Below are 16,677 nucleotides of genomic sequence, written 5' to 3'. Positions count from 1 at the left end.
TTTGCCCAGTGGGTTTGTGTTCATGTTTACTGTGAACTATCAACATTCCACAGGCATATCAACGTCCCCTCTTTTACAATAGAGTTTGTGTTTTTATATGCTTCCCTCATACATTTTCATTGTTTTCACTCCATAAACTGGCTGCACTCTCTCACAGTTGTCTCTTTCCAAACCCCATAAAATCGTTCAAAAATAATAACTCAACACCTGTAACAATCTCTAGATGGAGCCCTCTCCCTCTATGAACTTGACAATGCAGCATGGGGATGAGGAGGAGGAGGAGGAGCAACATCCCCTCCTTCCATCAAAAGTGGTCCCTCCCCCTCCTGCTTTTGGCAACCAGTGCGGAAGAAACTACTCATGTCAAAAAGGGGGAGATCACTCAGTGTGGCTCGATGGAACCCAGTCATCACCCACCCTCTCATATTACAACGGCTGCCAATATGTGTCACCCTCACCCCGCTCCTCACCCCGAAGGGGAGACAATGAGGAAAAGGTTAGGGGGAAGGAGGTCCACAAGGAAAAGAGAGGCAAGAAGCCAGCAGGGAATGAACAGAATGCAGGGCACAAGGATCAGATTTGGGGGAGTAAAACCAAAAAGGCAAGCCCACAGAGGCACCAGCAGGACATGACATCCACTCAGTCACCCTACAAAGGACTCTGCATGTCTCAAATGGACTTAAGGGAGACAGAAAGTGGGCCACCCAGTGAAGGAGGTCGAAGGCTAGAGGCCCCATCAATGAAGATGCAGGACCGCCAGAGTCTACCTGAGATCATCATTACAACCAAAGATGACTACCAGCCACATTCCCCCAACCAAACACCCAGCTCTGACAAGAATCACCCGAAGTCTGAGGCCAAGGGCGCCTCTGGTGGAGGTGAGGAGACCAGTGGTGCGCATCACAAGGATGGTGTCCATGACTGCCCTCACAAGAAGACCCAGAGCATCGGTCGTAGGCTGGTCCGCCGAAGGGCGCTGTTTGAGAGGAGGCAGAGGCTGAATGACTGTGCACTCGCTGTGGGGATGTTTGGAGTGGTGGTCATGATCACCGAGATAGAGCTCTCCTGGAGCGTCTACAGTAAGGTCAGCACTGGGGACTAGACATGGGTTCAAATGCTTGACATTTTTTCAAATATATACTTTGAGTGTTGCCTGAGTCTGCCTGGAGTGCCAAATTGGCAGGGTTTGCAGTTTTGGGACTTTTCTATAGCTTTATTAAGCCATGCAAGTTCAACCAGGCACAGATCAAGTATTTGAAATGCTTTTTCAAGTATTTGAAACCCAGGTCTGCTGGGGACACCTGGGTGATTAGTGAGTTCAAACTTACAGAACATTATTTGAAGGCCTTCAGTATTTGTTGCTGACTTAAGGTTACTGTGGCCAGGAATCAAATAGAGGCACATTGTAGAGCGCTGTGGACAATGCGCCTTTTAAAGGAAATGTTCCTGTGTTCGCGGAGATCGTATAAATCGGAAATTACCTTTAAATGTCAAGCGTGCTATAATGTGCCTTGAATTGAATCCCAACTGTATGTTAAAAGAAGGTATATTTGCCACAATGAAGCTTACTGTACGTTAAGATAAGTGTGTCCACTACATGTTTCCCCTACAGATCTCTATATACTCTATGGCTATGAAGTCTGTTATCAGCCTGTCCTCTCTCATCCTGCTGTGTCTGGTCATTGCCTACCACATCTGTGAGGTGCAGGTAATTTCACCTCTCTGACTACTTACTACACTGCCCATACTCTCACTATCTTAAACTAGCTTATGTGATCCCTCAGCTTAGATTCTTTGAAGTCATTCTACTCTACAATACATTTTGTTATATACCAGACTATAGTAGAGATTATATTGCTAATGGGGAAAGTAGATGGTGACAGAGGGCAACCTTGTCTGGTACTTCTCATTATATAATTTATTACACTTTGACTACACTCTCATTGAACTGTACTTCGTATATGCTCTAACTCTGACATGGCTGTGTACCCATACTCCCATCACTGTTAGCTCTACATCCACGATAACGGATCAGAAGACTGGCAAATTGCCATGACAACGGAGCGTGTGAGCCTGATCGCCCTTGAGCTGTTTGTTGCGGCGGTGCACCCGTTCCCAGTGGGTCTCCCATTGTCATGGCAAGCCATGTCCCCCACGCTGTCAGAGACGGAGCTGGAGATCGTGCTGGCTCTACCCATGTTCCTGCGACTCTACCTCCTGGGTCGTGCCTTGATGCTGCACAGCCGACTCTACACAGACACCGCCTCGCGCAGCATTGGCGCCCTCAACAAGGTCAGAGGTCAACATTTGTCACCATGCAAGTTATGCAACCTCTCCCTCAAATCTTAGTTACTTGCTTTAATGGACCTGTACATACTCAGGTTGTACAATAAACAGAATGGTTTTGACTTGAAATTCAGTAGTAAGTACCTTCTCCATCATGTCGAAACGATGCTAAAGCAGCCCATTGGATTCCACAACACTTCCAGCAGATACTCACACCAACGCTAGGTGTTGCATATTAATGGAATTTCACTGTGCTGCTTTAGCATTGGCTAGCCGAGCATGCTGACAAAAAAATAAGTAGTCCTTTCTTGAGTTGGGCTCTAGGATGTAACAACCGTTGAGCATTTGAGCTTATGGTTGAGTGTGGGGGAAAGGGGTTGCAAATTGAGGTGAGAGCATTGGAAATACTTTTAACGGTTGATCTGCTTCTACTCTGTGGGTGGCACTGTGTGCTCTTTTCAAAGGATGGGTCCTGGCCTTTCGGGGGACCTAGGGATCCAGGGGGACGGGGGTGGTCTGCCGGTCACTGGGATGACAACCCAACTTGGGAGGGGCTTTGGCGGGTGGAGTAGTGGAGAACAATTGGAGGGTTACTTATTAGCAATGCAAATATCATGGTACAGCTACGGTATATGGACACTCAATCACTATGGTACTTTTTAATGGTAAATTTACAAACATATGATGAATGGATTTGAAACTTGTATCTCATTATGGTAAATGGTGAAATAAATATAGCCAGTTATAATTGTAATGTCTTAGCAGATAAGAAAAGAAGAACAATATTTACCTGGCTCAAAGAGAAGGAATATAATATATATTGTTTACAGGAAACTCATTCAACAATTTTAGATGAAGGTGAGTGGAAAATGGACTTGGGGGGGGGCAAAATATACTTCTCTCATGGGCAAAGAAACTCAAAAGGGGGGATGACATTAATTAAAAGTAATTTTGATCCGAATGTGCAAATTGTCCAAACAGATCTGCAAGGTAGATGGATGATTTTAAATATGTTATTGGACCATAAACAGATATGGCTCATTAACCTTCATATTGGAACTACTCGATATATGGAGGCTTAAATATCCTGACCTAGTGAGATATATCTGGAGGAGGCTCAATCAAGCTAGTCATCTTGACTTCTTTCTTATGCCATTCTCATTGGCACCAAAAGTGAAAAAAGTGTTGATAGGGGATAGAATGCGGTCGGACCATCAGATAATTGGAATATACACTTATCAAGGCACAAGGCGAGACCCAAATACAGACACAGGAGGCAGATGGTTGGCGTCTTACAATATGTATTAATCCAAAGGGGCAGGCAAGAGAATGGTCATGGACAGGCAAAAAGGTCCAAACCAAATCAGAGTCCAGGAGGTACAGAGTGTCAGACAGACTCGTGGTCAAGGCAGGCAGAATGGTCAGGCAGGTGGGTACAAAGTCCAGAAACAGGCAAGGGTCAAAACCGGGAGCACTAGAAAAAGGAGAATGCAAAAAGCAGGAGAACGGGAAAACCGCTGATTGACTTGGAAACATACAAGACGAACTGGCACAGAGAGACAGGAAACACAGGGATAAATACACTGGGGAAAACAAGCGACATCTGGAGGGGGTGGAGACAATAACGAGGACAGGTGAAACTGATCAGGGTGTGACAACACTACCGTTCAAAAGTTTGGCGTCACTTAGAAATGCCCTTGTTTTTGAAAGAAAAACCATCAAATGAATCAGAAATACAGTGTAGACATTGTTAATGTTGTAAGTGACTATTGTAGCTGGAAACAGCAGATTTTTTATGGAATATCTACATAGGCCCATTATCAGCAACCATCACTCCTGTGTTCCAATGGCACGTTGTGTTATCTAATCCAAGTTTATCATTTTAAAATGCTAATTGATCATTAGAAAACCCTTTTGCAATTATGATAGCACAGCTGAAAACTGTTGTTCTGATTATTAAAGAAGCAATAAAACTGGCCTTCTTTAGACTAGTTGAGTATCTGGAGCATCAGCATTTGTGGGTTTGATTACAGGCTCAAAATGGCCAGAAACAAATAACTTTCTACTGAAACTCGTCAGTCTATTCTTGTTCTGAGAAATGAAGGCTATTCCATGCGAGAAATTGCCAAAAAACTGAAGATCTCGTACAACGCTGTGTACTACTCCCTTCACAGAACAGCGCAAACTGGCTCTAACCAGAATAGAAAGAGTGGGAGGCCCCGGTGCACAACTGAGCAAGAGGACAAGTACATTAGAGTGTCCAATTTGAGAAACAGACGCTCACAAGTCCTCTACTGGCCGGTTCATTAAATAGTACCTGCAAAACACCCGTCTCAACGTCAACAGTGAAGAGGTGACTCCGGGATGCTGGCCATCTTGGCAGTCTATGAACTTTATCGAACAGAACATACATGTATTGTGTAACATGAAGTCCTATGAGTATCATCTGATGAAGATCATCAAAGGTTAGTGATTCATTTGATCTCTTTCTGCTTTTTGTGACTCCTCTCTTTGGCTGGAAAAATGGCTGTGTTTTTCTGTGACTAGGTGCTGACCTAACATAATCGCATGGTATGGTTTTGTCATAAAGCCTTTTTGAAATCGGACACTGTGGTGAGATTAACAAGAAGTTTATCTTTAAAATAGTGTATAATACTTGTATGTTTGAGGAATTTTAATTATGAGATTTCTGTTGTTTGAATTTGGCGCCCTGGACTTTCACTGGCTGTTGTCATATCGATCCCGTTAACGGGATTTCAGCCGTATGAAGTTAAACATAAATACCAAACTTGTTTTTGCATGGATTCTGCGTTTAACAGCTAGGATCGCTATTTCTTGTCCCAGAATCCCGCTTAACTGACAGGTTAAAATCTACTTGAAAGAGACACTAACCTAGCTAAGATGCTAACATTAGCCATCAAGCTAACGAAGTTAGTCCCAGATGAGTTTTCCAGTGGAGCCCTCTGTCTGGAGAAGTAAATTAATGGTTCCAGCGCTGTAGGAACTGTATCTACTATGCTTTGTTTCGGGACAAACTGGATCACTCAGAGTTCCAATGCGGCAATTGTTTGCTTGCCAAGGATTATAGGCTTGAGGTGGCTTCTTTGATCACGCAGGTTGCCAGCCTATGTAAGAAACTGGGGAAAAAGCAGAGTGGAATGTTTATCTTTTCTATCCCGGTGGCTGGACACCGCTCGCGCATGTTGGATGCTTCTCTGGCTTGTCGTTTGTCGTTATCCGACTGGCCGGTGTTGCCCAGAGATCATTCGCCAGGGCAGCCATCTCCTGCCTCTCCTCCCCCATCTGATAGCAGAGTCGAAGGAGCACAGCAAGAAGAGCATCGCAATCAAGGATAGTCGCATGTCACGAGCCGTGGAAGCCAAAGACAACAGCCTCCCGCAAAGCAGTCTACACTCCAAACGAGAGGCCCGGAACGGATGCAAACAACGAATAGTTTCGCCGCCCTGGAACCTGATCTTCCTGCACCTTCGTTGTTGGGGGTACATGTGTCTATGGCCGCTGTGCCTTCTCCTACTCCTTCCCCTATGATTTTGAAGTTGATGTTGGCAACCTTCCATCCCTGCTCTGGATCGAGCAGGGCTTCTCGATCTGCCGGAAGCCTACACCATCCTGTGAAGCGTGGGAGAGGGCAGATTTCCCCGTCCTTCTTGCCAGCCGTGATTTTGGGAAGCTCCATGGTAAGAAATGTGACTGTTCTCAGTGCAAAAACAATGTCCTATCCCTGAGCTCGAGTAAATGACATTACTAAGCTGTACCCGAATGTACTACACCAGGACATGGACATCGATTCTATTGCAGTACATGTGGGTTTTAATGACATTATAAAGGGCAGCGCTGAACAGTTGAAACTGGATTTCAAAGAGCTGATTGACTCTCTGCTAGACACTAATAGAAGACCCATCTTATCTGACCCTGTGCCCTCTCTGAATCATGTCATTGAATGCTTTAGCATGATTCTTTCTCTTCACAACTGGGTACGTGATTATTGCAGCTGAATTAGCTTAACTTCTGTTGACAATTTTGATACCTTTTGGAAACAAAACATGTTTTATAAGGAGAATGGGATGCTGTGCTCCTTGATTTGGGTGGATCCCATTCTCCTCATAAAACGTGTTTTGTATTTCTGGATCCTTTCACAGCATTATAAGGCTGCATTGAGACAATGACTTATCAATGGCCCAAGCCCAGTTCAGTTAATCGCTACCATTGTGTCGCTGAGTCATCATAATGCTTTAGCAAATGTACATTACACCAGGGGCATTGATAGACACAATGTAATTAACCTAATTTATGTCCCCCTAACTGCCCTGAATGCCTCTGCTGATCATACAGCTATTGTATGCAGCAATCATGTGCCTATGAACCAGATTTATTCTGTTAGCACTGAGCCGGTGTGCCCTAGTAGGAATCCACTGTGTGCAGCTCACCCTGCACTAACATAAATAACATGAGAATATCTACTTCTGCTAAGCTACCTAATAAAGTAATGAAAACAAGCAAGCATCCCAGAAAAGTGCTCAAAATAGCCCACGTTAACATATGTAGCTCAAGAAACAAAGTTCATGAAATTAATAACTTGGTAGTAACAGATGACATTCATATGACTATCTCTGAAACTCACTTAGACAATACCTTTGATGATACAGTGGTAGCAATACATGGTTATAATATTTACAGAAAATACATAAATGCCAGTGGTGGAGGTGTTGCTGTTTATATTCATAACCACATTCCTGTAAAGATTAGAGAAGATCTAATGTGAAATACTGTAGAAGTAATATGGCTACAGGTTCATCTGCCTCACATAAAGCCCATTCTTGTGGGAAGCTGCTATAGACCACCAAGTGTTAACAGTCAGTATCTGGATAACATGTGTGAAATGCTTGATACACTAGTATATTTTCTGGGTGATTTAAATATTGACTGGCTTTCATCAAGCTGCCCACTCAAGAAAAAGCTTAAAACTGTAACCAGTGCCTGCAACCTGGTTCAGGTTATCAGTCAACCTACCAGGGTAGTTACAAACAGCATAGGAATGAAACCATCAACATGTATTGATCACGTCTTTACTAATACTGCAGTATCCAGTATCCAGATCGGCTGTAGTGATCACAATATAGTAGCCATATCTAGGAAAATCAAAGTTCCAAAGGCTGGGCCTGTATAAGAGGTCATACAATACGTTTTGTAGTGATTCCTATGTTGCTGATGTAAAGAATATTTGTTGGTCCGTGGTGAGTAATGAGGAGCAAACAGACGCTGCACATGACACATTGCTTATCCCAGTTACTAATAAGCATGCACCCATTAAGAAAATGACTGTAAAAACTGTTAAATCCCCGTGGCTTGATGAGGATTTGAACAATTGTATGGTTGAGAGTGATAAGGCAATAGGAATGGCAAATAAGTCTGGCTGCACAACCGATTGTCAAACGTACTGCAAATGAGAAATCATGTGACTAAACTGAATAAAAAGAAGAATAAACTACACTATGAAACAAAGATAAATTACATAAAGAATTATAGTAAAAAGCTTTGGAGCACCTTCAATTACATTTTGGTAAAAAATTATTGTTGTCTATCAAGAATGACAAGCCAATGACAACTTGGATAGAAAATTACTGAGGATAATAGTGGATGATATTGCCATATCTTCACTTTAAGCCTAATAGAAAGTGTGTGCCCTCAGGCCTGGAGGGATGCAAAAGTCATTCAGCTACCTAAGAATAGTAAAGCCCCCTTTACTGGCTCAAATAGCCGACCAATCAGCCTATTACCAACCCAGAGTAAAGTTTTGGAAAAATTTGTGTTGACCAAATACAATGCTATTTTACAGTAAACAAATTGACAACAGACTTTCAGCACGCTTATAGGGAAGGACATTCAACAAGCACAGCACTTATACAAATGGCTGAGGATTGGCTGAGAGAAATGTATGATAAAAAAAGATTGTGGGGGCTGTTTTGTTAGACTTCAGTGAGGCTTTTGACATGATCGATCATAGTCTGTTGCTGGAAAAACGTATGTGTTATGGCTTTACACCCCCTGCTATATTGTGGATAGAGAGTCACCTGTAACAGAACACAGAGGGTGTTCTTTAATGGAAGCCTATCCAACATAATCCAGAAAGAATCAGGAATTCCCCAGGGCAGCTGTCTGGGCCCCTTGCTTTTTAAAATCTTTACTAACGACATGCCACTGGCGGATGACTCAACACTATACTATAGCGACTGAAATGACTGCAACACTTAACATTGAGCTGCAGTTAGTTTCATAATGGGTGGCAAGGAATGAGTTAGTCCTAAATATAAAAAAAAAAACTAAAAGCATTGTATTTGGGACAAATCCTTTACTAAATCCTAAACCTCAAGTAAATATTGTAATAAATCATGTGGAAACTGAGCAAGTTGAGGTGACTAAACTGCTTGGAGTAAGCCTGGATTGTAAACGGTCATGGTCAAAACATACAGTAGTAGCTAAGATGGGGAGAAGTCTGTCCATAATAAAGCGCTTCTCTATCTTCTTAACAGCACTATAAACAAGGCAGGTTCTACAGGCTCTAGTTTTGTCAGGTGTGGTCAGGTGCCACAAAGAGGGACTTAGGAAAATTGCAATTGGCTCAGAATAGGGCAGCATGGCTGGCCCTTGAATGTACACAGAGAGCAAACATTAATAATATAATATGCATGTCAATCTCTCCTGGCTCAAAGTGGAGAAGAGATTGACTTCATCACTACTTGTATTTATTAGAGGGATTGACATGTTGAAAGCACCGAGCTGTCTGTTTTTTTTTTTGTTTTTTTTTATGTAATTAAATGTAACCTTTATTTTACTAGGCAACTCAGTTAAGAACAAATTCTTATTTACAATGATGGCCTACACCGGCCAAACCCGGACGATGCTGAGACAATTTTGCACCGCCCTATGGGACTCCCAATCATGGCCGATTGTGTTACAGCCTGGATTCAAACCAGGGTGTCTGTAGTGACGCCTCAAGCACTGAGATGTAGTAGTGGTGCAGCGGTCTAGCACACAGCTCAGACACCCATGCATACCCTACAAGACATGCCACCAGAATCCCCAAGTCCAGAACAGACTATATGAGACACACAGTACTACATAGAGCCATGACTACATGGAACTCTATTCCACATCAGGTAACTGATGCAAGCAGTAGAATCAGATTTAAAAACAGATAAAAATAAGGAACAGCAGGGACTGTGAAGAAACACAATCATAGGCACAGACACATGCATACCAGTGCATTCCAGTTGAATACTTCATGAAGCTGGTTGAGAGAATGCCAAGAGTGTGCAAAGCTGTCATCAAGGCAAAGGGTGGCTATTTGAAGAATATCAAATATAAAATATATTTTGATTTGTTTAACACTTTTTTGGTTACTACATGATTTCATATGTGTTATTTCATAGTTTTGATGTCTTCACTATTATTCTACAATGTAGAAAATAATAAAAATAAAGAAAAACCCTTGAATGAGTAGGTGTTCAAAAATGTTTGACCAGTAGTGTATGTTACTAGTAACCCATTATACCTCCCTAACACTAGTCTTCTATTTATACAGGGGTTTTAATATGTACACTAGTGTTCTATTTAACAGCATATTCGGGAATAGTTATCTTCTCCTTTCATATCTCCACATACAGAATCCTTATATAACGTTATAAATCAACATAAATGCCTACAGATAATAGTCAGTGGGGCTTAGGTATTGACATCCACTCCATGTGCATCTTCAACGATTCCTAAATGCCTACATTAACACCTCGAGCTATTATCAGTGGTTCTCAGACCATGCAGACTTTTCTATCGTTACATCCTATGCATATATACCTTCAACGGTTCTCTTGCCGCTACTTCCTATACATATGAAACACCCTGTGCTCAATAACACCTTGTGCTATTACTAGTAGTCCCAGACTATGATGGGCGGTGGTGGACAGAACCCTATATAGCGTTTTAGATCGAAAAACTCAGCTCACAGAACTGGTTGGGGTATTCATACAGACACGCACTTCTTTCACACCGGAGCTAGTCTCCTGACAGCTCTTTCACTCAGTACTTAATAGTAATAATCTCCTATTATCTAAATTTAGATCCTCTTTTAACAATCCAAATTTAAATCCTCTTATTATCCCAATTTCAATCCTCTTATTATCCAGCTTATTATATTCTTTCCACACTCACACAACTCTCACATCCACATTCACCTTGTGCTATTACTTGACTCAAGACTAGTGGTATCCTCCTCCATTTTTATGTTGAGTTTTATTGGTTTTATACATTTTTTTGTATTATTTTTATACAAATTCATTTAAATTGACATACTGAAATTCAGTCGCCGTGTCCTTCAATTGTTCGCAGCTGTGCAGCTCACAGTAAGGGTCTGGTCTGGGCGGGTCCTTGTCGACTTTTGGTCGGACGGGAATTTTACTCACGCTTCATAAAATGCGCCACCGGGTTTCCTCGCATACTCCCACTGGAAAGCTCCGCAGGCAGAATCAATAATCCTATTCGTGACATGGAATTGTCGTTGAAATTACCACCAGGGACACCTGAAGTCAATATTAAATGAATAAATATGTATTATCAGCTAGCTGGAGAGGTTCTAACCAACTCAATGCACCATAGTACACATGTCGGTCAGGAGCTCCGCCGGGGCAGTCCCGCTAGTTCTCTTATATACTGCTTACACAGACAAGTTGTATTTACATGATGTAGCTTATTCATTATTCATAATTAACTCATCATTAACGTTTGGTTCATGCATGTGACTGACCAATACCTCACGAGGCCTCTTCTCTCCAATTTGAGAACTTAAAACTAAGACACCCCTTTCCGTTCTCAAAACAGTGTTATGGGCGTTATGCAAAATTGCAGATACTGATAGTGAGGATTCCTCCCAGTCACGATCAAATCAGTCACTTGCATGAACCCAGTTGAATTGGTTATTAGAAAAGCACAAACATACAATTTTCCTTCACAAAATACAGTGCCAGTCAAACGTTTGGACGCACCTACTCCTTCAGGGGTTTTTCTTTATTTTTGCTATTTTCTACATTGCCAGAATAATAGTGAAGACATCAACACTATAAAATAACACATATGGAATCATGTAGTAACCAAAGAAAGTGTTAAATAAATCAAAATATATTTTAGATTCTTCAAAGTAGCCACCCTTTGCCTTGAGAGCTTTGCACACTCTTGGCATTCTCTCAACCAGCTTCATGAGTTAATCACCTGGAATGCATTTCAATTAACAGGTGTGCCTTGTTAAAAGTAAATTTGTGGAATCTATTTTATTTTTATTGCGTTTGAGCCAATCAGTTATGTTGTGACATGGTAGGGGTGGTATACAGAAGATAGCCCTATATGGTAAAAGAACAGCTCAAATAAGCAAAGAGAAACAACAGTCCATCATTACTTTAAGACATGAAGGTCAGTCAATGTGGAAAATTTCAAGAACTTTGAAAGTTTCTTCAAGTGCAGTCGCAAAAAAACATCAAGCGCTATGATAAAACTGACTCTCATGAGGACCGCCACAAGAAAGGAAGACCCAGAGTTACCTCTGCTGGAGAGGATAAGTTCGTTAGAGTTAACTGCACCTCAGATTGCAGCCCAAACAAATGCTTCACAGAGTTCAAGTAACAGACACATATCAACATCAACTGTTCAGAGGAGACTGTGAATCAGGCCTTCATGGTCGAATTGCTGCAAAGAAACCACTACTAAAAGGACACCAATAAGAAGAAGACACTTGCTGGAAATCTGTCCTTTGGTCTAATGAGTCCAAATTTGAGATTTTTGGTTCCAACCGCCATGTCTTTGTGAGACGCAGAGTAGGGGAACGGATGATCTCCGCATATGTGGTTCCCACCGTGAAACATGGAGGAGGTGGTGTGATGGTGTGGGGCTGCTTTGCTAGTGACACTGTCTGTGATTTATTTAGAATTCAAGGCACACTTAACCAGCATGGCTACCCAATCATTCTGCTGCTATACGCCATCCCATCTAGTTTGTGCTTAGTGGGACTATCATCTGTTTTTCAACAGGACAATGACCCAACACACCTCCAGGCTGTGTAAGGGATTTGACCAAGAACAAGAGTGATGGAGTGCTGCATCAGATGAGCTGGCCTCCACAATCACCCAACCTCAACCCAGTTGAGATGGTTTGGGATGAGTTGGATCGCAGAGTGAAGGAAAAGTGCTCAGCATATGTGGATACTCCTTCAAAACTGTTTGAAAAGCATTCCAGTTGAAGCTGGTTGAGAGAATGCCAAGAGTATGCGAAGATGTCATCAAGGCAAAGGGTGGCTACTTTGAAGAATCTAAAATATATAATATATTTTGATTTGTTTAACACTTTTTTGGTTACTACATAATTCCATGTGCTATTTTATAGTTTTGATGTCATCACTGTTGTTCTACAATGTAGAAAATAGTAAAAATAAAGAAAAACCCTTGCATAAGTAGTAAGTATTTTTTTATCTAAGGGTGGATCAGCTTTAATATTGCAAATAAATTGTGACTTCTATCAATGTAATTGTCTGCATCATTTCCAATCCCCCATATATATATATTTTTTAATAAATATATTATTTTAAATATATTTTTAGGGGTATATATATATTTTTGTAATTATTTTCCCCTAACCCTACCACTGTGGATATTAATATTATTATTATTTTGACTTGTATCCAGATCCACTTCAACAGCCGTTTTGTGGTCAAAACCCTGATGACCATCTACCCTGGCACTGTGTTGATGATCTTCAGCGTCTCTCTGTGGCTAGTTGCTGCCTGGGGCCTACATGTCTGTGAGAGGTAAGTGACTAAGAAGGGAAAGGGAGTAGAGAGAGGAAGGAGGAAAATAGGGAAATTGGTATCAGACTTTTGCCAGGATTCATTAAAAGCAGTGTTAATTTCGTCAACTAAAATAGTACTCTACAATATTCGTCAAACACCTATTTTTCAGTGGCAATTGATGACTGAATAAATATAAATTATTTTTAATTTCAGTTGAATAAAATGAGACGAGACAAAATTATCTCTGTGACTAAAATCTGACTACTAAATGGACTGGGCAAGAGATTTTGGAGAGATTGAGAGCTTTTCGGTGATAAGCTCAAATAACAGGACAGATGCACAGTGCAGTTCTGTTCAGCAGTGGGATGGACTCAACCAGCAAACACAGGCTACTTCAGTGGTGAGCTACAGGGAAGCAATCACTGTGGACAGACAGGCAGCCAGGCAGGCTCTGCTCTGGCTCGGCCTCCGATTATAGCCTGCCTAAACATTGCGCAGGCGACTCTCTTGCTTCACCACCAGCCTTCTAATTAGCAAGCCTTGGCCTGGTTAAGAAACACAAGCTGCTTTACGAAATCAAAAGCAATAGCTGCATTGAGTTTAATTGTAAAATAACAGTCAAGCTATGTTTTCCTTTCTCTTTAGTAGACTATAGAAAAGTAGTCTGTCTCTCTCAACCATCCCACTTTTTCCACTGCATTTCATATACAGATTCTGTTGCCAAGTCTCCCTCTTTTACTCAGAAAAAACAGTTTGATTCTACTGCTGAAAAGACATGACTCATAATACTGGTGCTACGGTTTTTTCTTTCTATTGTGCATCAGCACAATAGAAAGACATACTCTATGTCGGCTCTATTCATGGAATTTCTATCTGCAATGTTCAACAACGCTTTTCAACTGAACCTGGCTGTGGGAACATTACCAGTAGCCTATATGCAAACATTTTGGTGGCACAGAAAGAAAGGAAAAGGGATAGCAAACAATTTATTGACAAAATGTATCTTACCACTACGCTATTTCTGAATTGGTAAATAACTTTATTTTGAGTTAAAGCTGCGATATGTATCCTTTTGGGCGACCTGACTAAATGCACATAGAAATGTTGAGTTATAGATCTGTCATTCTCATTGAAATCAAGTCTAAGAAGCGGAAGATCTGTTCTATGTGCGCTATTTCTATGCTTCCCGTTCTTCAGTGTTGTTTTTGTATACCAGCGCCAAACAGCTGAAAATACAATCTTTTTGGTTATGGAAAATATTAGTGATGCACCGAGATGACATATTTGGCCGATACCAATATCCAATATTTTCCTTGCAAAACAAAACTATACCGATAACCGATATTTAAAATTGTTGCGGTCTTTTAAATATTCTAGTACATTTAAATAGTTAACACACACAGACATGGATGCAGCGTTCTAAGGCACTGTATCTCAGTACAAGAGGCGTCACTACAGTCCCTGGTTCGAATCCAGGCTCTATCATAACCGGCAGTGAGAGTCCCATAGGGCGGCGCACAATTGGCCCAGCGTTGTCCGGGTTTGGCCGGGGTAGGCCGTCATTGTAAATAAGAATTTGTTATTTAACTGACTTGCCTAGTTAAGTAAAGGTTACACACACACACACACACACACACACCACTGACCCCAAACATTTTTTGTTGGCATTTACGTATGTCCCCATTACCAGTAAAACATAATCAAAACCTATTTCTTTCACTTACTTGCTGTGCTGTTTCGTTGTTCATTTCTTCAGTCGTTTCATTCTCAACCAGGATTTCTATGGAAGGCCATTTGGGCTTTTGCGTGTCAAAAACGATACACCAAATAAGCTTGTTGACCAATCATGACCTGAATATGACTGCAAGTCACATAATAATTTAATGCATCCATACATTTTTTACGTAGTTATTACACATTGATTACACTATCACTCGTATTTCATATGTCACAACGATTCATCGATACGTATGCTCTGATGCTGGTAAAATTGTCTCGCGCACCTACAGTGCTGGTCATAAAAAAAAGCTAGCTAGCTCCCGGATGCAAACAATGTTCTTCCCCAAAAACATAGCAAAACGACATGATCTGTTTCAGTAGCTATAGTTAGCTAGCTAACTGTATAGGTAGGCGTCATCATCTAAAATAACCCTAATTTATAAGCCAGTTCTTATTTGATTAATGGTGGTCGGACCCATCTATGTGAAGCTAGCCACAATATGGATTAGCCACAATAGTGGACTGAGGTTAGCCTTCAAAATAAAAGTATGGCATAATTCTACTATTTGTATTTATTTGCATCACTGTCAATGTCATACTTTTATTTTGAAGGCAAACCGCAAATTCCACTATTGTGCGTAATCCTTTTTGTGGCTAGCTTCACAACACATAACCCGGTCCGGTCGAGCCTCACTAACCAGATGAAGCTAGCAGGCTGCTTTTAACGTTAGCTTTGGGCAACAGGGTTAAGTAGCAGGCTAGCTATTTATTTTCATGAACTGAAGTTCAATTTCAATAGGCGAACAACAAGTGGCAACCTAGCTAATACTTACTCACAAAGATTCCTAAATCATTGCTAAGAATAATGAAAATGACTGCAGTTTGTACTGGTCATTGTTTTCAGGCTGGTTGTATTGGTGCTAGCTAGGTACCAAGCTAAAGCTAGCTACCCCAGAAGTTGCGGTCAAACAAATTATGCTTGTATGTACCAAACGCGGTATTGATAAACACATTGTTCGTTGTTGGTGTTTTGCAGACTTTTTTGTACAGCTTTGACAGTGCTACTGACCCAAACGGCATTCCATTAGTATGTATGTCGTGAAGCTAATAGCAGTGACGCTATTACTGTGCAACTCTGGTAGGGCAACATCTGAAAAATAGCGCACTTGGCACCGGTACGGTGCTCGACCAATCGGCGAAAGCCAACATCACCCAGGACAGAGAAGGGTTGATTGTCAAGGGCAATGAATTCCATTTTCTTGGCTTTCTTACTCTTTCAAATGACTGCTCGACTTGTTGACTGCTCGATCACACAGCAGACATTGTGGGAGGTTAGGGATGCTGTGTTGCAAGTGTTGTGTATGTTATATAGGTATGCACGACAGCTTTGACATCGGTTTTTAACATCATGTTAAACTAGACATCGGCGCGATACTGATGTGTGGCATTTTTAGCTAATATGGCCAATTTCGATATGTTCACCGATATATTGTGCATTCTTAGTGTTTTTTCATATTTCTGCTGTTGGGGAGAATGGGTTTTTATGTAGGAAAAAAAAAAAGTAGTAGGACAAGGCTATGTATGTTTTGTGCACATGGAATTCAGTGATTCATGTTACTATAGGTTACCTCTAATTCCTCCAAACCCGGATCGCGGGAGCACCCCCCACAGTAAAAAAGCTGACTAGCATAGCCTAGATAGCGTCACAAGTAAATACTAGCATCTAAATATCATTAAATCACAAGTCCAAGACACCCAGATGAAAGATAAACATCTTGTGAATCCAGCCATCATTTCTGATTTTTAAAATGTTTTACAGGGAAGAC

The 16,677-nt window shown here is 41.3% G+C and overlaps 1 pseudogene; it reads left to right on the top strand.

Annotated features, from left to right (window-relative positions):
- The first annotated feature begins 223 nt into the window (after positions 1 to 223).
- Positions 224 to 16,677, top strand: part of LOC112070641 (small conductance calcium-activated potassium channel protein 2-like) — a 48,026-nt pseudogene continuing 31,572 nt past the window's right edge.

This window comes from Salvelinus sp. IW2-2015, unplaced genomic scaffold (genome assembly GCF_002910315.2).
Source record: "Salvelinus sp. IW2-2015 unplaced genomic scaffold, ASM291031v2 Un_scaffold1382, whole genome shotgun sequence".
NCBI lineage: Eukaryota > Metazoa > Chordata > Actinopteri > Salmoniformes > Salmonidae > Salvelinus > Salvelinus sp. IW2-2015.
The sequence above is the reverse complement of the archived record's forward strand: the minus strand, read 5'-3'. Positions and strand labels throughout refer to the sequence as shown.